This window comes from Aedes aegypti, chromosome 1, assembly GCF_002204515.2.
Source record: "Aedes aegypti strain LVP_AGWG chromosome 1, AaegL5.0 Primary Assembly, whole genome shotgun sequence".
Lineage (NCBI taxonomy): Eukaryota > Metazoa > Arthropoda > Insecta > Diptera > Culicidae > Aedes > Aedes aegypti.
In genome coordinates, this window is record NC_035107.1 from 178,131,946 (window position 1) to 178,155,051 (window position 23,106).

The 23,106-nt window shown below is 34.2% G+C and overlaps 1 protein-coding gene across 3 annotated transcripts in view; it reads right to left on the reverse strand.

Moving 5' to 3' along the window:
- The window catches only part of LOC5573875 (calexcitin-1), a 159,636-nt gene extending 139,424 nt beyond the window's left edge, over positions 1–20,212 (reverse strand). The window contains exons 1-2 of one of the 3 annotated variants that reach the window (XM_021854276.1): positions 20,063–20,212; positions 19,334–19,473 (exon numbers count right to left, since the gene is read on the reverse strand). The gene's annotated coding sequence lies outside the window, so the exon portion shown is untranslated. Of the gene's footprint in view, positions 1–19,333; positions 19,669–20,062 lie in introns of all 3 variants that reach the window. The other 2 variants (XM_021854257.1, XM_021854267.1) reach the window with 2 other exon arrangements.
- Positions 20,213–23,106: the final 2,894 nt, after the last annotated feature.

The window sequence follows — 23,106 nt, forward strand, 5'->3', positions numbered from 1 at the left end:
CATAGATTAGATTGTAATCTATGCCAAAAAAAATCACATGTGTTCAGCGAACATGTTTAAGCAGAAATATAAATGTTGGATTAGCTTAGCTTAGTTTAGACTGACTACACATATCAATGATTGCTATTCCATGATTTACCGAAGTCAGTGAAGATGCACAAAGAATCAACTAGAAGTTCGGCTGGGATTGGACATAATCTTCTTTAGTGTGCATAATTGGTCAACAATGGCGCTGGCCACGTCCTTGCAGTCAGGTGAGATTGAGGGAAGGAATGTTAGTGTGTAACATTTGCTATTTGGAAACCGTGTTTTCCTCTGCATCTCCACAAAGGTTACTTGGAGGGATGTTTGTTAATGAATGGGGTGGATCGTTTAGTCACAGGATTCACTTTGTTAAGCGATTAGTCCATGATAAACAATTATTTGTGTGATATAAACATACCTTTAAATATAATATTTTCAATTGATGTGAAAAAAAATCCATGTAGCAGCCATTCCATGAAAAACCGATCTAGTGGGTCACCAAATTACGTGATTTTTTTTATTTTGTTCCTTATATGAAATAAGGATACATGTGTTTTTGGATTTTTTTTTATTTAGACCATTTCAAAAATAGAGTGACCAGAAAAATCCCGATTTTGCAAAATTTTTATTTATTAAATTATTATAACTTTTGAACCGCTTGACCGATTTTCAATTTTCTTGGAGGAAATTAAAGCTAAAGATTTTGAATTTTCAAGAAAACTATACAATTTAAAAAAAATGTTTCTTTTTTACAAAAAAAAAATATCATTAATATCCGTTTTTTCGTGTTACGAAGACCTCAGGACCAAAAGGGCTATTGCTGTTCTCATTTTTTCTTGAAAGTTCAGTAAATTTTACATTTACTGTAAATTCTTCAGCGATGTGCGGTTTTATTATTTTTTGAGATATATATTTTTGAAAATAAAAAATCAGTCATTTTTCATCGGCACATAATGTTGGTCTCAGCGTTATATTTTTATTTCTAAAAAAATCATAACTTTTGAACAGCTCAACCAATTTCCACCTTTTTTATGGCAAATAAACTTAAGATTTCAACTTTTCAGAAAAAAATGATATTATTTATATGAAAAGAAAAAAAAAATCTCACAGAACACTCTTAAGCCGACAATTGCAGTGGCGAATCACTCACAGTTTGTCCAATAAAAATGATCGGCGTTAAGTCAGAGGGGACCAATTACAAATTATGAGAAAATGGTATTATTCTTTTATTAGATGCGGAATTACCTTACCTTCATTTCGCTTCGAGCAGATTTGATGAATATTGTAAACTGCCTGAGATATGTAATAAATTAAGGGGGAGATCCCCCAGTACCGGACACTTAAGCCACTAAATTCATAATTCAAAATATATTGGATTCATGTGCTCTTGTTACTCATTTATGATAAATATTATCATTTTTATAGTGTACAAAAATAAATTTGAAAATAAAAATGTAAATTTTGACATTGCATTTTGATGATGTATTTTAGTACCAAATTTATCGATCTTAAAAGTTGGCACCCAATACCGCTACACTTTTTTATATTAAACTTTGGGAGGGATTATTAGAGTATGTTTAAAACTACAAATGAACTTTAACACTTCACTTTTTGAAAAAAAAAATAAAAATAAAATACTAAAATCACTAAGGTGAGCAAATACCTTTAAACTCTAATATGTGTTGCTTATCTTGACAGATAGGCCTATTTCGTCTGCGACTTACAGACTTCTTCAGTGTCGAGTGCTCGACTTGAAGAGAACATCGCATGGATCTATTATTTATACTAGAAAAAGTGTGTGGGTATGTTAGAACTAGATTTTACCTGTAATCGTATACAGGAGGTCATTTTTTAATTGTGTACCTAATCAAATGAAAGGATTGTCAAAATTACAAATTCCTGCTTGTTTGGCAGGTGGTCAATCAATGTGTTTATGTATTGTATGTGTGAAGGTTAGGTATAAGTCTAAACATCCAAGAGTACCCATTTCCTTGATCTTTGTTTAGTAATTTATTGTGGTTTAGTTTGAAAATTTCTATGCTTTCCGCTACGTCAAGCTTCCAAGGATTTGAAATATGTCGTAAGAGTTTGATATTTTTTGTGTTAAGGAAATGTTGTTCATTGTAAATATGTTCTGCAACTTTTGATTTGAAATGGTGTACATGTCCACAAGCACACAAAGACACAGAAAAAGGACATGTACACCATTTCAAATCAAAAGTTGCAGAACATATTTACAATGAACAACATTTCCTTAACACAAAAAATATCAAACTTATACGACATATTTCAAATCCTTGGAAGCTTGACGTAGCGGAAAGCATAGAAATTTTCAAACAAAACCACAATAAATTACTAAACAAAGATCAAGGAAATGGGTACTCTTGGCTGTTTAGACTTATACCTAACCTTCACACACACAATACATAAACACATTGATTGACCACCTGCCAAACAAGCAGGAATTTGTAATTTTGACAATCCTTTCATTTGATTAGGTACACAATTAAAAAATGACCTCCTGTATACGATTACAGGTAAAATCTAGTTCTAGTTTAAAGGTATTTGCTCACCTTAGTGATTTTAGTTTTTTTTTTTTCAAAAAGTGAAGTGTTAAAGTTCATTTGTAGACCCAATACCGGACACGATCTGAAAATGCATCGAATTCTGTAAATTTGAACATCGCTCAATGTTTTTATTATTGGAATAGTATTTTTTTGCCAATTCAATGCATTTGCAACATTTACAAGAACGATTTGTGTTTTTCTTAGTTTGCAAGATGTTTATTAAAAACTATTCATATATGATGAAAAATAGCACATTTTACGATGATGTTCTAAATGTGCATTCTTGTTAATTTTATTGCATGTTTGATACCATGATCGACGGAATCCATGAAAAATGGATGTATTTTGAGACACTGTCCGAAACTGAGGGACAGGAGGTGCTTGGCAGAAATTGTAGTTTGTTAACATTTTGTTCAATTATAGTACAACATACATTTACACTATGAAATTATGATTATGTTGGATTATGCTTGCGTGATCCAAAGTATTTTTTCATATTCCAAATAATTACTGAATAGACTCAAATTTAAGGCAATACGTCAAATTTTTGACGATTTTCAAACATTCCAACTTTTCCAAAAAAGCTTGCATATTTCAAGGAAGTGTTATTCTATGCAAATCTTAGTTTCCATAATAGGTTTCTTTTCTTCTAATAAACCATCTTGATTGGACCATGATTTCTCAATTTATCGACTTTGTCCGGTATTGGGTGCTGTCCGGTACTGGGGGATCTCCCCCTACTTTGGGTGATTAATAAAAATCAATAAAAGTATGCAGTCAGAGTGGATCAAGTGCTCATTACCATAACAGCGAAAATGATCAGTGCGCTGAGGAATGCGAGGATATGAAAATCATTTCAAGAGATTTGTCAGATTTTTCGACATTGAATGATTCTTCTACTCATCCATCACTAGAAATTCATAAATATCACTTAAGGAAAAGATGAATCGAAGCCAAACTTCAAATTTTCAAGAACACGGATCTGGAGAACCAAACACCCGTTTGAGCTGAAAACCTAATCGATTGGTCACCACCAGCTTGTGGCCAATCGATTAAATTTTCAGCTTAAACGGATGTTTGATTTTCCAGATCCGTGCTCTTGAAAAGTTGAAGTTTGGCTTCGATTCATCTTCACCTTAATTCGATGCATTTGATTTTGATTTTTGACCATTTACCATATTTGGATTTGCTCAGAAATTGCAACAATTTTTCGCAGACAGAGCGAAGCAAGTGTTGAAAAGCAATAAACTGATTGATTACACTGCGGAACACGTTTTTGTCTCAAGCATTTACTAATTTCAGGGTTGTTGAGTCCATTGCCGTTTTCAGAAATATCATGGCACGTCTAGTTTTCGAGATATTGACTGTTGAAAATGCAAAATTTGACTGTTTCAGCCAACTTGCATGCAAGTTTGCCAGCTTGTACGGTAATTTATCAACAAAGTTCATAATATTTTCTATGGTAATATGTTATTTTTTTGGTCGTTAAGAAAGGTATTGCATTTTGCCATATAAGAGAAACGAAAAATTTTATATGCAGACTGCAAGCAAGTTGGAAAAAATCGATTTAAACTAAATTTTAAAGTGAAATTTCAACTAAATTGTATCTAAATTGAAAGTAAAAGTCCTGTTAAGCATGTTTGATAGACTATATCACAAAAAAAAGATAAATCATACTTTAAATTTTATGTAAACATCAATAAAACCAGTAGTATCAGTGACGTGCTGGAACATTTCTGAGAGCGGTATCAGATTAAGCGACCCAAAATCTACTAGAGACACATAATTTGATCCTTGAGACACGCAAAAATGTAATTTTTGTTACGCTGTGTTATTGCATTTTTTGAGTCAATTTCAGAGTCTTATAGAAGTTTATGGTACTTCTATGGTGTGTGTATGAAATGTCCTAGACCCCGCTTTTTGGACTAGTAAATTTTGGTCGGTACTCAAGATTTTCACACTTGGTCCACTGTGACTGAACACTAGACTGATGCAAATTTTGAAGTTTTTGCTCCCCTATGCTTAAACGATGTCAATTATAATAAAAATGATCCTCCCGAAATTTTAAGTGTTTCGGAAGAAATTTGGTTGTGCACACGCTATTTGAAGTTTATATGGAAATTACTATGGAAAAGGCAAACCTTTTGTGTTCAATCCTCTAACTGTTCGTCTTAGTTATCTATGGAAAAGTGAACACACTCATCTCATGTGAAAATTTCCCAGCTACAACTCTGAAGAAGACCATATTTCGATGAGACGTAAGGATAATTTGATATTATTGATAACAAAGTCTTAATCATGCTGAGATGATCATTCAATTACTTTCAGAGCAACACTGCTTTTTTGCTGTAGAACATAGTAGCCTGGATTACTTTGATCTATTCTTCCCGCCAGGAGCACCACTGTTGCCTGCCGAGCAGTTGGTTAAGCATGCAAAATGCAAACCCACTTTATGATTATGAATAGCAATTTATCCTGACGCCCAATCGAAATGTAGTCTTCGGCATAGTTGTAGCTGAGAGGATTTCACATTAGAAGAATATATTTACTTTTCCATAAAATATTATGACGACGAGATAGAGGGCTGAACACAAAAGATTGACGTTTTCCATAGTAATCTCCATATAAACTTCAAATGGCGTGTGCACAGTCAAATTTCTTCCGAATCACTTCAAACTTTGGGAAGATACTATTTATCATAATTATAATCATTTAAGCATAGAGGAGCAAACATTTCAAAATTTGCATCACTCTACTGAACACATATTTGAATATTTTTGGTCTTCTATGCCCGGCCCTGTAAAACCTTAATTTTCAAGCTATCATAGTCCCAATGATTTTGATAATCTGTTTATTTTTGAGATATACACCCAATTTGTCCACAAGCACACAAAGACACAGAAAAAGGACATGTACACCATTTCAAATCAAAAGTTGCAGAACATATTTACAATGAACAACATTTCCTTAACACAAAAAATATCAAACTCTTACGACATATTTCAAATCCTTGGAAGCTTGACGTAGCGGAAAGCATAGAAATTTTCAAACAAAACCACAATAAATTACTAAACAAAGATCAAGGAAATGGGTACTCTTGGCTGTTTAGACTTATACCTAACCTTCACACACACAATACATAAACACATTGATTGACCACCTGCCAAACAAGCAGGAATTTGTAATTTTGACAATCCTTTCATTTGATTAGGTACACAATTAAAAAATGACCTCCTGTATACGATTACAGGTAAAATCTAGTTCTAGTTTAAAGGTATTTGCTCACCTTAGTGATTTTAGTTTTTTTTTTTCAAAAAGTGAAGTGTTAAAGTTCATTTGTAGACCCAATACCGGACACGATCTGAAAATGCATCGAATTCTGTAAATTTGAACATCGCTCAATGTTTTTATTATTGGAATAGTATTTTTTTGCCAATTCAATGCATTTGCAACATTTACAAGAACGATTTGTGTTTTTCTTAGTTTGCAAGATGTTTATTAAAAACTATTCATATATGATGAAAAATAGCACATTTTACGATGATGTTCTAAATGTGCATTCTTGTTAATTTTATTGCATGTTTGATACCATGATCGACGGAATCCATGAAAAATGGATGTATTTTGAGACACTGTCCGAAACTGAGGGACAGGAGGTGCTTGGCAGAAATTGTAGTTTGTTAACATTTTGTTCAATTATAGTACAACATACATTTACACTATGAAATTATGATTATGTTGGATTATGCTTGCGTGATCCAAAGTATTTTTTCATATTCCAAATAATTACTGAATAGACTCAAATTTAAGGCAATACGTCAAATTTTTGACGATTTTCAAACATTCCAACTTTTCCAAAAAAGCTTGCATATTTCAAGGAAGTGTTATTCTATGCAAATCTTAGTTTCCATAATAGGTTTCTTTTCTTCTAATAAACCATCTTGATTGGACCATGATTTCTCAATTTATCGACTTTGTCCGGTATTGGGTGCTGTCCGGTACTGGGGGATCTCCCCCTACTTTGGGTGATTAATAAAAATCAATAAAAGTATGCAGTCAGAGTGGATCAAGTGCTCATTACCATAACAGCGAAAATGATCAGTGCGCTGAGGAATGCGAGGATATGAAAATCATTTCAAGAGATTTGTCAGATTTTTCGACATTGAATGATTCTTCTACTCATCCATCACTAGAAATTCATAAATATCACTTAAGGAAAAGATGAATCGAAGCCAAACTTCAAATTTTCAAGAACACGGATCTGGAGAACCAAACACCCGTTTGAGCTGAAAACCTAATCGATTGGTCACCACCAGCTTGTGGCCAATCGATTAAATTTTCAGCTTAAACGGATGTTTGATTTTCCAGATCCGTGCTCTTGAAAAGTTGAAGTTTGGCTTCGATTCATCTTCACCTTAATTCGATGCATTTGATTTTGATTTTTGACCATTTACCATATTTGGATTTGCTCAGAAATTGCAACAATTTTTCGCAGACAGAGCGAAGCAAGTGTTGAAAAGCAATAAACTGATTGATTACACTGCGGAACACGTTTTTGTCTCAAGCATTTACTAATTTCAGGGTTGTTGAGTCCATTGCCGTTTTCAGAAATATCATGGCACGTCTAGTTTTCGAGATATTGACTGTTGAAAATGCAAAATTTGACTGTTTCAGCCAACTTGCATGCAAGTTTGCCAGCTTGTACGGTAATTTATCAACAAAGTTCATAATATTTTCTATGGTAATATGTTATTTTTTTGGTCGTTAAGAAAGGTATTGCATTTTGCCATATAAGAGAAACGAAAAATTTTATATGCAGACTGCAAGCAAGTTGGAAAAAATCGATTTAAACTAAATTTTAAAGTGAAATTTCAACTAAATTGTATCTAAATTGAAAGTAAAAGTCCTGTTAAGCATGTTTGATAGACTATATCACAAAAAAAAGATAAATCATACTTTAAATTTTATGTAAACATCAATAAAACCAGTAGTATCAGTGACGTGCTGGAACATTTCTGAGAGCGGTAACAGATTAAGCGACCCAAAATCTACTAGAGACACATAATTTGATCCTTGAGACACGCAAAAATGTAATTTTTGTTACGCTGTGTTATTGCATTTTTTGAGTCAATTTCAGAGTCTTATAGAAGTTTATGGTACTTCTATGGTGTGTGTATGAAATGTCCTAGACCCCGCTTTTTGGACTAGTAAATTTTGGTCGGTACTCAAGATTTTCACACTTGGTCCACTGTGACTGAACACTAGACTGATGCAAATTTTGAAGTTTTTGCTCCCCTATGCTTAAACGATGTCAATTATAATAAAAATGATCCTCCCGAAATTTTAAGTGTTTCGGAAGAAATTTGGTTGTGCACACGCTATTTGAAGTTTATATGGAAATTACTATGGAAAAGGCAAACCTTTTGTGTTCAATCCTCTAACTGTTCGTCTTAGTTATCTATGGAAAAGTGAACACACTCATCTCATGTGAAAATTTCCCAGCTACAACTCTGAAGAAGACCATATTTCGATGAGACGTAAGGATAATTTGATATTATTGATAACAAAGTCTTAATCATGCTGAGATGATCATTCAATTACTTTCAGAGCAACACTGCTTTTTTGCTGTAGAACATAGTAGCCTGGATTACTTTGATCTATTCTTCCCGCCAGGAGCACCACTGTTGCCTGCCGAGCAGTTGGTTAAGCATGCAAAATGCAAACCCACTTTATGATTATGAATAGCAATTTATCCTGACGCCCAATCGAAATGTAGTCTTCGGCATAGTTGTAGCTGAGAGGATTTCACATTAGAAGAATATATTTACTTTTCCATAAAATATTATGACGACGAGATAGAGGGCTGAACACAAAAGATTGACGTTTTCCATAGTAATCTCCATATAAACTTCAAATGGCGTGTGCACAGTCAAATTTCTTCCGAATCACTTCAAACTTTGGGAAGATACTATTTATCATAATTATAATCATTTAAGCATAGAGGAGCAAACATTTCAAAATTTGCATCACTCTACTGAACACATATTTGAATATTTTTGGTCTTCTATGCCCGGCCCTGTAAAACCTTAATTTTCAAGCTATCATAGTCCCAATGATTTTGATAATCTGTTTATTTTTGAGATATACACCCAATTTGACCATGCCAGCACTAAATGATTGTAATTTTCCTAGAAATTGTTCAATCAGAGTGAACCAACTCACGGAACGGTGGACTTTAGTCAGAGTGGACCAAGTACAACTAGTCAATCAAAAAATCGTTCTATCATAAGTTTGAATTATGATTTTTAATGATTATCACTTCACATAATTTTGTTTGAAAGTAACACATAGATGTTCAGAAATATTGAACCAAAAATTGTAACGAGTTAAAAAAAATACAAAGCGTTAGACTTTAAGCCCATTTTTCTTAAAATACAATGTCATTTGGTTAACTCTGACTTAACGCCGACCAAATAATCTTTTGCTAGTCGACATTTATAGTGTCGAGCCATTAAAAGTTTTTGTTCACATTCATAGTTCATTGAAAAATCATATTTGCGTCCCACCATTGTAACGATTAAATGTGCGATCATACATATCTTACAGATTTGAAATAAAAGCATGAAACGAGCTCACAAATTGATCTTTCACCCTTGACTGAGCAGCTACAATCCACTTTCAGCTTTACTTAACGTATACAGACTAACTGAGAAAGAAATCACTCAGAAGACACAAAACAAAAACGCGAATGCTTGGGCTTTCAAGTTTTCTTTGAAAAAACTATCAAAGTTACCCCGTTTTACGGTATTGTTATAATTCATACCGATGTCCTAGGTCCTCCACGGACTTCATCAATACAAGCTTTAGGATCTACAAGCGTGTTCAATGGTCTATCAATAGTTTTTTTTAATCTGTGTCGTATTAATTTTAACCATTCATACAAGTCATCGGAACATTTTATTGGTTTCTACGGATATTTGGTTCTTCAATGACTCTATTGTATATAGGCCTTGGGATCTACGACCGTAATAAATGATTAGAGGTTAGTTTAGAAATACTCCAAAGGCCCCTAACCATTCATGTGAGTAAATGGTGTATTGTATTAATTTGTGCGGATGTCCTTGCTCCTCCAAGATCTCTATCGAATATACTGCCGTTATACGCATAATTGCCCCATGTTCCAAAATATGCAATCGAGAAAAACGCGTTTAAAGATTTTAACACATTTAGGCCTCGTATCGACCAGGTGTGTGGTAAATTAAATAAAAATTTTTACAATAGTATAAAGAATAGTATGTTCATAAGAGTCAAGAGTTTATGTTATGGGATAAAAGTAAATTTAGCTACAAAATTTAAAGTGGGACTAATAGGCCTAGAAATACGATGTTTTTGGTGAATTTCTACGCATAACAGTCCCACTGATAGGTGTGACCAATTATATGCTAAGCATACTGCTGTAGATGACCATTCTTATGTGTATATATTGTACCAAAAATAGAGGACGTATATTCTCAAGACTACGTTAAGGCACCTAATGAAGGCTCAAAGGGATGGTACACAAATTATGTTACGCTAAATTTCAACTTTTTCGGCCCCCCCTTCCCCCCCTTTTTCACACTTTTTGTATGCGTCCTCCGAAAATTTTGTAAGGCTAGTCACGCTCGGCTCGTTACGTTACGCTCCAAGGGGGGGAGGGGGTCCCCCTTGAAGCGTGACGTAATTTGTGCATGACCCCAAATGACATGTGCCAAACGGAGCCTTGTGTGGGAAAGTGAAGAAATACGATTTTATAGTTTGGGATGGAAAGCAAAGTTTTCTGTTTGTGTGATAATGAGTAAATATATGAGTTAGAGAAAGAAAGAGTGGATGAGTAAGTTAGAGAGTTTATAAGATTTAATAAATTCCTATATCGACTCTTACAGCTGCAGCCTCGACAGAAACTCATCTGCGAATTGACATTTCTTTGGACTTGGTTTGCAATATCATCGCAAATTAAGTTTTAGAACCGCCAACATATTTGCCACTTGCACCGAAGAACTAGTTATCCGGAATAACCCAGTATGTGGCCCGGTCATCCAAAACCTCTTGAATTATTTTTCTTTTGACTTAATTTGCAAATTCAAGAAGTTTGATATATCGCAAGATAGGTATAGATATAATGACCACTTCCTCTGGGGAACGGGGTATCCAAAACAACCTGGCATGTTATCAAATCATCCAAGAACGTTTGAATTACCCTTCTTTAGCCTTGATTTGGGAACTTATGAAGTTTATAGTTGCCCGCTAGGTTTCAGAACCGACAATTTAGTGGCCTTTTCACCAGGAAACCAGGAATTTCCCCCATGAAATCGGGAATTCGGAACAATCCAACATGTGGTCAAGTCATTCAAATACATCTGAACCACCTTTAGATTTGAATTAAAAAATTCATTAAAATTGATATGTGGCAAGCCAGGTTTCAGATTCGTCCATAACATGGCCACTTCCACTAATGAACCGGTATTCGGAACAACCCAGCATGTGGCACAGTTATCCAAAAACAGTCGAACCATTTTTATTTAGTTAGTAGTTAGTAGTCAGTTAGTACCATTACCCGGAAAAAACCATTTACCGGAATTGTACCGGAAAGCAAAATCTTCCATTGTCGACGTCCTTTTTCAGTACATTTGTTCGTTCAGAGTTTGACAAGTATGTAAGTACTCTAGCTCTGAAACGTCGTCAAATTTGCCAACTAGATATATGTTTGAACCGGCGGTATTCAATTCTACCAACCTCAGCTTGATCTTTCTTAATAGCTTCACTTTGTCGCAACGAATATTATGGTACCAAAATTTAATTGCACATGTCATTTATTTGTGATTTTATTAAAACAGAATTGCCTGATAGGGTGAAGAGCTACTTGGGCATTTCCACAGGTTTTTCTCGAATAATCTGATTTTTTTTGCAAAAAGAGGCACTACAGTACGCCGCACATTGTGGCCAAATATAAACTAAGTAGCTTTCAAAAAACCTCACTGCCGAAGTGAATCAAAAGTGCCAAGAATAGGATCCGGCTCCCTATAGATCGAAAAACTATGTCTTCAAACCTAACTAACTAAACATTACAGGCAAGGATAAAAAGAATGAAAAGAAATTCTTTTGTTATGTATATTGTTTTGTAATCGAAAAAATCGCCTAACGATTGAGATTGGGTGCATTGTAGTAAATGGAAGATCTCAGCATTTGAAAATGTTTGGTTTTATGATGGCTTTGTTATTCCCTTCAAATCACAGTTTAGAATCCAATTTAAATATTGTATCAAAAAATAAAAAAAAATCACTAATCTTGCGAGGGAAGTGACATACAACAGTGCAATTATCATTTTAGCTTTACTGCCCATAACTGCATATTTGTAACATTCGACAAAAGTAGGCACTGAGTAAATGGAGTACCAAATGTGAATTTCTCGTCAGTATGGGAAGGCCCCAAAATTTCAAAAAATTACCGAGAATTCAACAATGCATATATGAAGCTGAAATTTTCTCCAACTCGTCTCACATATTGGGTGAATAGTCAGAAAATAATTCTGATAGAAATTTCTTTGTCACAACATTACGAGACCCACGTATAATCTCAATGTGACTGTTATGCGGTTATATCAAGCAATGTGACAAAACAACTTGGTATTTTTTCCGAACTTTCTAGAACAAACTAATAGATTTTATTAAGTTAGTCGAAAGTATTGATGATTTGATGATGTTCTACGGTGTTAACTCGAAATCGTCAAAAATGTCGAATGTGACAAATATGCAGTTATGGGCAGTTTAAGGCTCCCCCAAATCAACACGATTTTTTAAGCGACATCGACAAAAAATCGACGCGATTTCGTTGTTGAGTCGCTGCAAGCACTCTTATATGAAACCATCTAGATCGACAGGACAAAAAAAAAAACGCTGCGAAATTGCGTCGCTGTGGCTTAGACACGCTCATCAAACTGTGCATGCAGCGCATGTGCTTGTCGATGTCACCGTAAAAAATCGCCTTGATTTAAGGGACCTAAGAGTGCCTTGATGATCGAGAGTAGGGACACTATACGCCATTGTAACGTCCATTTCTGGATTCCGAAATATTGAATCTTAATAGATCTACTTTTCCTTTGAATTTGCTTGATGGTGCTATTTTTCTACGAATGTCATAACTCTGAATGGCTGTACCCCGAATCCAATATCAGGATAATATACTAGAAAGAACAGAAGCAATCATAAGAAGAAGATATTTGGTAATTTTCGACTAAACAAATTTTGCCAAAAATGCCGAGATCGGTGGAACTCGAAAGAACCGCCAACCAAAGAAAAAAGGGTAAATATCAGATGACCGGAAATGGGTCATTCTAGAAAAAGAGATATAGGTACGGATGATTTGCATTCAGTTGATTGACGTTTACAGAAGCGACAAAAATTTTTTAAACATTGCTTATTATTTAAAATTTGGAGACTGTCAAAAATAAAGTTACATAATTGTAACCAAATTTAGCCAATCCAGCCAAGACAAGCTGCAAAGATAAGTTGAAAGAATAGCTTATTTTTAAAAGAAGGATGAATCATCTATGAAATGCAAACATATGAAGATGGTGCATATTGACATGATCAAGTATGAAGATATCTTTGTCTCCTCTTCGATGCTTATGTATTTTGAAGGCAGAACATCCCCTGTCCATTATCGTTGGTGATCATTTTAAATATTTCAAGTCAAAATACTGACCTGAATGACCGCAAAACGGTTAAAAGGACGTGGGCTTCGTAGTCGTGCGGTTAGTGGCGTCAGTCGGTTAGGTGTATTGTGCTACGGAGTGTGGGTTCGATTCCCGCCCCAGTCGGAGAAAACTTTTCGTCAAACGAAAAATTCTTCATTGACCACTGGTCGTTCCGTATGTCCGTTGTCTAATGTTAGTTATGTTCAGTTTGTGCAGCCTCTGGCTGAAGACGGTGTAAATTGTCTTTTGGATGAAAAAGGCGAGAAATAGAGAATCAATTTTCCGGTAAATGGTCCTTCCGGGTAATGGTTTTCCGGTAAATGGTTCATTCCGGTAAATGGTCTTCCGGGTAATGTCGGAGAAACCCCATACTCTCCTGACACATTGTTCCAAGCCTTTGCTTCATCGATATTTCATGCTGCTTTTTCATTCAGGCTTGTCCTCCAAGTCGAGACGAGTTGATCTCAAATAGATGCGAGCCAACTTTTGTCACCTCAGTCAACTCGTCTTACCTCACCCGATGTTTACGTATTTTCCATCAACATATTTATAGGTGTTCTTATCATAATCTTTTAAAGTTTCCACCGCAAACTCTGTTATTCACACGAAGTTATCAAAATCATCAACAAAGTCATATATTTGTTTAGGGAATGTTATGTAGCAGGAAGTTATACTAAGTTAATTGACAAAAGTCAAAGAAACTTATCCTGTTGCCAACACTAAAGAATCACTTCATCATAAAGATTGTCTTAAAAGCATGGTTTTCCTGTCGTTCTGAGTCTGATTTCAGGGTTACAATATGTTACCCTTACGGTGAGCTTCAATACCTGGAAATTAAAAAAAAACGGGAACTCTTTCCGAATGCTTCCATCAGTAGAAGACCAGCACAACATTACGAACGATGATTATATATTGAAAGAATAATAAATTCAAAAAACAATAATTATGTTCACATTGCAATGTTGAGTACCGTAATTTCGGGTGAAATTGATCATTTTTAACGGTTTTTCTAGTCTGTATTCTATAATGTTAACAATGCCATACAACTAAATGCAGGAAAACAAGTACGAAGGTGTACCTCATCGACTCATATACCGAAATTTTCTAACAAATGTCATTTTAGTGTTAACAAATATCTCTAAAATAAAAAATCAGGGAATCTCATTTCGGGGTGAAATTGATCACTTGTCAATGTCATTATTGTTAGTTTTCAAAACAACTCTACATGATAAATTTGAGCTTCCTGAATCCGAATATGCTTGTAAAATTGTTAGCAATGCAATATTTATATAAATAACGAATAGTTAAATTTCATGAATTACGCGGAAAACGCCTAAATGTATGCAATTTCCTAAGGAATTCAATGATATCTAACAGAAATTCAATTAATTCAACCATTTGAGCTAATTGGAACGAGTTTTGGTGATGAAATCTGGTTTGGGGATATATCTCAAGCATCCTCACAAATTTTCAGGTTTATACTATGTTCAAATCCTTGCTTAGAAATAGAAGTTTATAGGTGTTTTTCAATACTGCACCGTGCATGATTTTGAAATTTACATTATTTTCATAGTAATACACATTTTTCAACGCAAAAAACTTCACAACACACAATTCGACAATAGTTACGACAAACAACGTTCATTTACTGCAGCTTACATTGATAGTTGTGCTCCATTACGAATAAATAAAATCGTGTGATACGATGATCAATTTCACCCTTCTGATCAATTACACCCGATTTTACGGTAATAAAATAACTTGTTGACCAGTTTCCAAAGAATGATGATATTATAAAAGAATAATGAACTTACTAAAGCAAAATATTTCAGCCAATGTGTACGTCCCAAAAGTGCATTCAATTATCCATTGAAATCCAAAACATCAAATCACAAACAAAAGGCCTTATGAAGTTTAAAATAAGGATTTCATAAAACGTTTCCTTTTTCTTTTATCCAACAACAGTTGATAATTAAGGCTGCTCAAAATGAACTTTTGATAAAATGAATTCTAGGCATACAATTCATTGTACAAATGTTGCATTTTGACCGCATGTCTATTTCATCAAATAATCTTGAAATGATCTATTCAAATAAGGCTTTCGATCAAAACTTTCGATCGACTTAACGTCAATCGACCAAATGTCATTCAACGATATGTTTTAGTGATTTTCGACAAAATGTCCATTCGACCAAATGCCCTTTCGACTAAATGTATTTTCGACCAAATTTCATTCGACCAAACGTCATTCGACCAAATTTCATTCGACCAAACGTCATAGGCCCTAAAGCCTATGATATTTTTTTTACATAAATTCAATTGTGGATAACATGGCTTGTTAAATGATAATTTCTATACATTTATTTTAATTAAAAAAAAACTACCAAAACCCCTATTTTGAAATCCTGTTTGTGTGTTTATCCAAATTTAAAGCGTTGGCATGTATTTTTTTTATAATATTTAGTATTAAAGACATGTAAAAATGTTTGAGCAGACAAATAATTTCTTGAATCAACTCCTTATTTATTTAATTCAAAAACTACGAAAACATTTATATATAAACTTGAATTTTGAAATCCATTAAACATGTTTGTATTGGAACCAAAATATGTATAGGAATCATTTTTTTTTTACTGAAACAGTCTTTTTATGTTAATCTAAATTTTCTAAAACAAATTTCGAAAAAAAAACACATGCAAACAAAATAGAATATTTCTTAGATTTTTAAGTACAAAAAGTTATGAGTCTTAATTACCGTAAAACGGGGTAACTTTGAAAGTGCGAGACCCACAACATATTAAATCACTTATCCTTGACAGCCTAGTTGTAGTAGAACATTAATTCGGTCTCAAATCTCTTAGCAAAAACCATTTTAACAAACTGGGACCATTTTTGTAATCTAAGTCAGAAATTTCCATATGGCGTTAAACGCCCAGGAGTATGCAATGCCCTATAAATGTTCCGTAATTGATTCAATATAAATTGTAATACTTTAAAGCAGAATGCATAAATATTAAAGTTTTCTTCGAAAAAACAATCAAAGTTACCCCGTTTTACGGTGCTAATTATGCTCATGGACATCTTAGAGATTGCTTTGAATGTTGATTTTCAAGCAAATGGGTTTATTAGCAAATTTTTACAAAAAATAAATTCAAAGTGTAAAAAAATCTATTACTTTCTAGCATATCAACTTGATTGGAAAAAATAAATACGTCAAAACCATGAATTTCTATTGGCAGGCAAACAGGTAAAATAACAAGAGTTTTCATACATATCATCGCTTTGAAAGTCGATCTTTAGGCAAATAGCTATAACAATATAAGTGATTTAGTAGTTTTATTTTGGAAAACAAATTTTGATCGTATTCAAAATATTGTATTTATACTCAAAACACGTTAGACAAACTTCTTAAAGCGAATTCTTACCGCAAAAATTACATGTCATTGCTTCAAATTTTAATAAAGAGGCAAACAGTATAAATATTACAACTCTTCAAATTCAAAACTAAATTTTAAAGCGATGCATTTGATTTGTAGGCAAACAGGTTAAAAACCTTAGATTTCTTGAAGTTTTTTGATCAAAATAAGTTTTGAGTGTAATCACGAATTTTTATTTCAACCCAAAAATGTTCTTCGGACTGCTGCAATCAAATTAATGTCTGAATAATTGTCATTAGTTTGAATTTCGGTTCAACTTTTTGTCAGCAGTTGAAAAAAAGGTTTTTTTTTTTATTTGCAGTAATATTAATTTGGAATGTAATCAAAAATTTATAGTCCTACTTAAACATGTTTTTTGCAATTTTACAAGTAAATTTGTATCGAAAAAATGTCAAAAATAACTATTAAAATACATTGCAGAAGGAAGTTTTTAACTAAGATGTTACTATTAAGAGATAAAACTGTTTAGATCAGTTGAAACCTATCAATATCAAATCCAAAAGGGATTAAAATGTACTTATTTCAAATACTTTGTCAAAGATTCTATCCATAGAACTAGAAGTATTGGCTGTCGAAATCCATCTACATAAAACTGCCTCGTTAGGGATGCTCGAAATATGTTCTGTTGCTTCTTCTTCTTTTTCTTCTTGACAATACATCCTCACTGGGACAGAGACTACTTCTCAGCTTAAAGTTCAATGTTATCAACTGAGAGCTGTCATTGCCAAAGTTGCAATTTTCGCATTCATATTTCGTGTGGCAAGTACGATAATACTCTATGCCCAGGGAAGTCATGAAAATTTCCACAATGAAAAGATCCTGGACCAACCGGGAATCTAATCCAGACACAGCGTTACCAACCTTCCAGATTTGTCTGGAATATTCCATATTTTTTGTGGCCCTATTTTACAAAAATCTGGATGATCCAGACAAAATTTTGTAATGAATTTGTAAGGTTCTTTATATACGAAATAGGAGATCCAGATTTTTCCAGACAACTTTTTCAAAATCTACCAGATTAAAAAAATACTTGGCATCCCTGTCCAGACACCTTCAGATAGCTTTGATTTGTAGCCATGAACTCTAACGACTTGGCTAAGGAAGGCCTCTTGCTTCTTATTATCTTCACTATTTGTCTTGTTATCTGGGTAATGTTTGCGGTGAAATTTGCAACGATTTTCATGCCGCTTCAGTGTGCAAAAAAATTGTATTTTTCTAGTGCAAGGGGAAATTTGAACACCATTAGGAACTAATTTGTCCAACCGTGCAAAGCTATGGAATATGGACATGACATACGCAAAAGAATTTCGAAAATCGGTTGAACCATTGCTCAGATATAGCTGATTGAAGTTTAAGGTACCGTAAAACGGGGTAACTTTGATATTTTTTTCGAAGAAAACTTCAATATTTATGCATTCTGTTTCAAAGAATTACAATTTATATTTTTAAAACAAGTACTGACATCCCAGCTATCGATTGCACTTGATAGATTTCCAAAAGATTTATTCTTTATGTATATATTATTTTTCATGTAATCGAAAGTCGGTTTTTTGCTTTGGGGTTACTTTGATAATGGAGTATAAATCGAACAAAATTGAATGAATTACGGAACATTTATAGGGCGTTGCATACCTCTAGGCGTTTAACGCTATATGAAAATTTCTGACTTAGATTACAAAAATGGTCCCAGTTTGTAAAAATGGGTTTCGCTAAGAGATTTGAGGCCGAATTCATGTTCTTCTATAACTAGGCTGTCAAGGATAAGTGACGAACTGATTATGACTTCATCAAATAGTCATCGTAGAAGAGATTGTTTATAAGCATTGCAAAAATGCTAAAATCTATTTTTTTTTTTAATTTGCTTATAAATTCTCAAATGCACTTTATTCCAACGAAAATAGCTTTGACATGAAGTGTCATACTGATACTCTTTACTTTTGCATTCGTTTTGCTTAACTCATTAACGGAAACATCGTTATTTCGTTTAGTATGTTGTGGGTCTCGCACTATCAAAGTTACCCGCATTATCAAAGTTACCCCTTTTTACGGTACAACTAATATTTGATTCCGGAGCTCGTAGTGTTAAACTGCTATCTATTCGAGACCATTCTAACTTTAAGCTGTAAGTTGGTTTAGATTTAAATCGATTATTTAATGATTTATCGGTTTATCTTATAATTCTGGATATTAAATTTTGGATTGATTTTGAATGTTTTAACAGTTCTAACTTTTTATGTTTAAGAATCGCATTTTGGGAATGGCAGTACTGCTAGCAACAACAATATTATCAAAGACTATTTTTTTTCACAGTGTGTTAACCATAAGTCAATTGCTTCGAGTATAATAATTATTGACTACTATTTTTTATAACAGAAATACAACGTTTACACTCAACATGAGGAAACTAATTATTCATTAATTATTTTGAAAGCAGCACTTGCGATATAATTACCAAATTTTGATCAGGTATCTTAAGTTATAGTTAGATTTTGCTCGTTGTAATGCCTTTCACTTTTATGTATGTGTAATTTAACACTGACTGATTGTATCCAATGCTCGTAAAATTTACTCACCTAATAAATCAGGAACGTCCGAAATCCCAAACTTTTTCTCCAAAAAGTAATCGGCAGCGAAAATCAGTTTATCGTTGATCAGATTCACAGTTTCTCGTATCTTCCGGTTCTTCTTATACACCTAACACACACACACTTTGCTGCCGAAAAAAAAGATTCGTCTCAGGTTTCGCAACTGTCTTTCTCCGTTTGCACCGCCCGAACGTACAACTGGTTGATTTATGCAAATTTCTTATCGTTTGGAAAAGGGTTCTCAGCGCCGACAGTGGGTAACTTCAAATGAGCTAATTATCTCTCGCTTTGGATAATGAAATAAAATCTTCAATTATTTTTTGCTATATCGCAAAAAAATAGAATGGCTTGTTCCTTCTTGTGTTAACAGCAATGGATATATCCGCAGGATAGCAATCCTTCCGCTTCGACGAGCAACGATTGAATGGTTTTCGCACGATGTGGAAAGGCACTTGTATGTCCCCTTTCCTCAGAGACAGGACTTAACACCTTCCGTTTCCCACTATTCACCCCTCCTTGCGCGGTTATCACTCCCCCACTTCTATACTATGCGTCGCGTGGAACGAACCGGAAACTGGAACAATCACTACCACCAACCGTCACTCGTCGTCACGCCAACTCCTACAGTAACTGGCGAGGATATTGGGTAGAAGCAGCAGAACTGATATCCAATCGGTCAACCCAGCAGCATAACAATGATGACGAAGCCCACAATACCGGAACGATTGATGTCGTCAATCAAAACCAGGGCTTTTCCCAGGGTTTGAACGGATCACTATTTCACGGACGATGATAAGAAATCTTTTGTCTCGCTAGGAGTCACTGGAATGCACCAACCGAAATGCCAGACACAAATCGAATGCAACCCAGTTCTGGCATGGGAAATGCTTTTATAGGAGACTATGTCATGATGCGGCTACCGATGATTATGCTGCTGCTGCTCCAGGTTCTGACGATGACGATGATGATAATAGTGCCCTGTTCTATTTAGGCGCGCCAGCTGAACAATTCCGGACAGATTCTACACAGCAGCATCCAATACCTACACACATCGCCCTGCATGCTATAGATAGGAGATGCATTCGAAACCTCCGCTCGCACCTACGCTACCACAACCGGGGTGGAAAAGCTTCGGAACAGATGATAGTAGCAACGTGTGCTGTGGGGTACGTTCATGAAGTTTTGCGCGTTTGAGAACTCATTCTCTTGATTCAAAATGCGAGAAAAATGAGTCAATAAACACTCATTCTCTCGTACGAACTGGGCGCCAGCACGAAGTTTAGTGGGTGTAAAAAGAATGAAGCCGAAGCCGAAGTTGAAGCACCTGCTTTCTGGAACAGCGTTCTAGATTACCTGCCGAAGAATCCTTTCAAAGATTTACTACTCAGAAGGAATGGTACAACGCTAACATGCCTCATTCCTAGTGAGTTAATTGTAGGGTTAAAATAAAATTTAATAACTGTTTAATTACACAGTGCAACACATACAAATATAGGGTTTTCCTCAACCGAAAAGCTATGATGAAAGTGTCTGAGTTCGATTCTCGGTTAATCCAGGATCTTTTCGTATTGAGCAATTCTCGCTAAAATCACCGCCATCGAATATGTCATTAATTGCTAATACACTCCAACCTCTTTTTACGACCGTTCTTTTTACGATTCTTTTAACGACCACTCTTTTCGACCGAAATTCATAGTAACGACCGTCATGATGTTCAGTAAAATTGTTCAGTAGATTAAGGCCTAATACCGTGATGCATCAATACCCGGACACTTAAGCAGCGACAAATGTTTAAATACCATTTTCTATAAGAATTATGGGTAAACAATTAAAGTTCTATTTCTTAATGAATAGCTTACACCAGATATTTATAAGAGTTATATATTTTACCTCAAAAATAACGATTTTATAACGAAAATCGGTACCGTGATGCATCAATACCCGGATACTTATGTAGATACAAGTATTCGAACTCAGTTTTAGACAAGTATTTTTCGATTTAATTTGAAATGTAATATTGACGCATTTAGATATATACCAGATCTTAGTATAAACGATGATTTTCATGCCAAAAGTTATGAAAATATAATGAAAAACATTAAAATAATCAACCATGCCCTGTCCCTTAATCCGGACATCTGACTCATACCTTGGTTTTAAATCCGGACACTTGTGAATCAAAATCGGGACACCTGTATCGCAGCTTGGATTATTGGAATAAAATCTATAAAATTGCATTTATTTAACTTAAAGGATCATTTGATGCAGGCGTTTGATCTGTGAGGCACATAAAGAAATAAATTTCAGTGAGTTTGTGGTTCATTTACCTCTACTTGTTCAGGAGTCTTGCGAACACATGCGATTGGTGTTTGGACAACATCAAATAACACATCGCACTGATTTTCTTAGCACTTATAATCACTCGTAACACTTTAATTTTAATATTGTCTGCCTTTCTAGTATACTAACTTCAAAAATATTGGCTTACAAAAGTAAAATACAGTGCTTCCCAATGATGTCCGAATTTCAAGCCACTTGTCTGCAATTCCGGATAGTAACTTTTTATACCACTTAGAGTATATTTTCACGTTTTATCACAAATGTAGTGCTTCAGGACTTCGAAATATACGTTACGTTCACTTATTATTCAGAACACTTCGAAAATTAGGTTGATTAAACATATTATTGTCAACTGAATATTGCAACGCGTAGTTGTGCGTTCGTCAAGGCTTCCTTTGTAATATGACCTACACTGCAGAGAAATCACGTCAAACTGGAGCTACATTTTTGTTTTTATTTTTATTAATTATCAGGCAAAGGTAACTAGATCATGAATGTAACATAAATGCTTAATAGGCTTGAAAGAAGAAGTTATGGATAAAATTATACAAATGATTGCTCGTTTCTACATTTAATTAATGATAATTATCAGAGTGTCCGGATATTGGTACCGTCCGGATTTTGATTCACCACGGTAGGAAGCATTTCTTGTCCTTAAATCCGGACACCTGCAGCAAGTGTTGTCTTTAAATCTGGACACTTTTGAATCGAAATCCGGACAATTGTTTCGATATTGATTTATTTGCACAAAAATAACGGAAATTATGTTAAATTTCAATTAAATACCATATATCATACAACTTGAAGTATTTATGCGACTCATAGTGCTTGAAATACAGGAATGATGAGTGAAATGTATATTTGAATTCCCTGCACTGCACTTCCTTAGAGTTCAAAGGTAGTAATAAAAAATCACACGGTTTTCCCCCATAATTCGTTTCATTTCCATTAATGCTGCCTTCTATAGTTGTTTGGCTAGTTTTCCTTCACTATCACTTTTAAAATATTCGTTCACTTCAATTTAAGTAGGAGATATAATGTAATGTCCGGATTTGAGACAATTGGCCATAATCCCGGACACCCTCTTTTCACACCCCGCAGCACACATTTACACCATATTGAACGGCTGTAAGGTTATTAAATAGTAAAACTATCGTTTTATTTCTATTTGAGTTGAAATTACTACACTAATAACGAAAATGAAACATATTTTTCACGGATAAACACTCGACGTGCGTTTGTAACTGCGCTGTGAAGAAATGACGTCCAGCCAGAGCAGCGAAACTAATTTTCATTTTATTAATTATTTGGCAATGTTAACTAGATTAAAACAAACAGTAAAATGATCAGAAGTATCTTAAATAGTTGATTTTATTGAAAACTTGCAAAAAAAAAACATTTAATCTTTCCTTCAATTAATG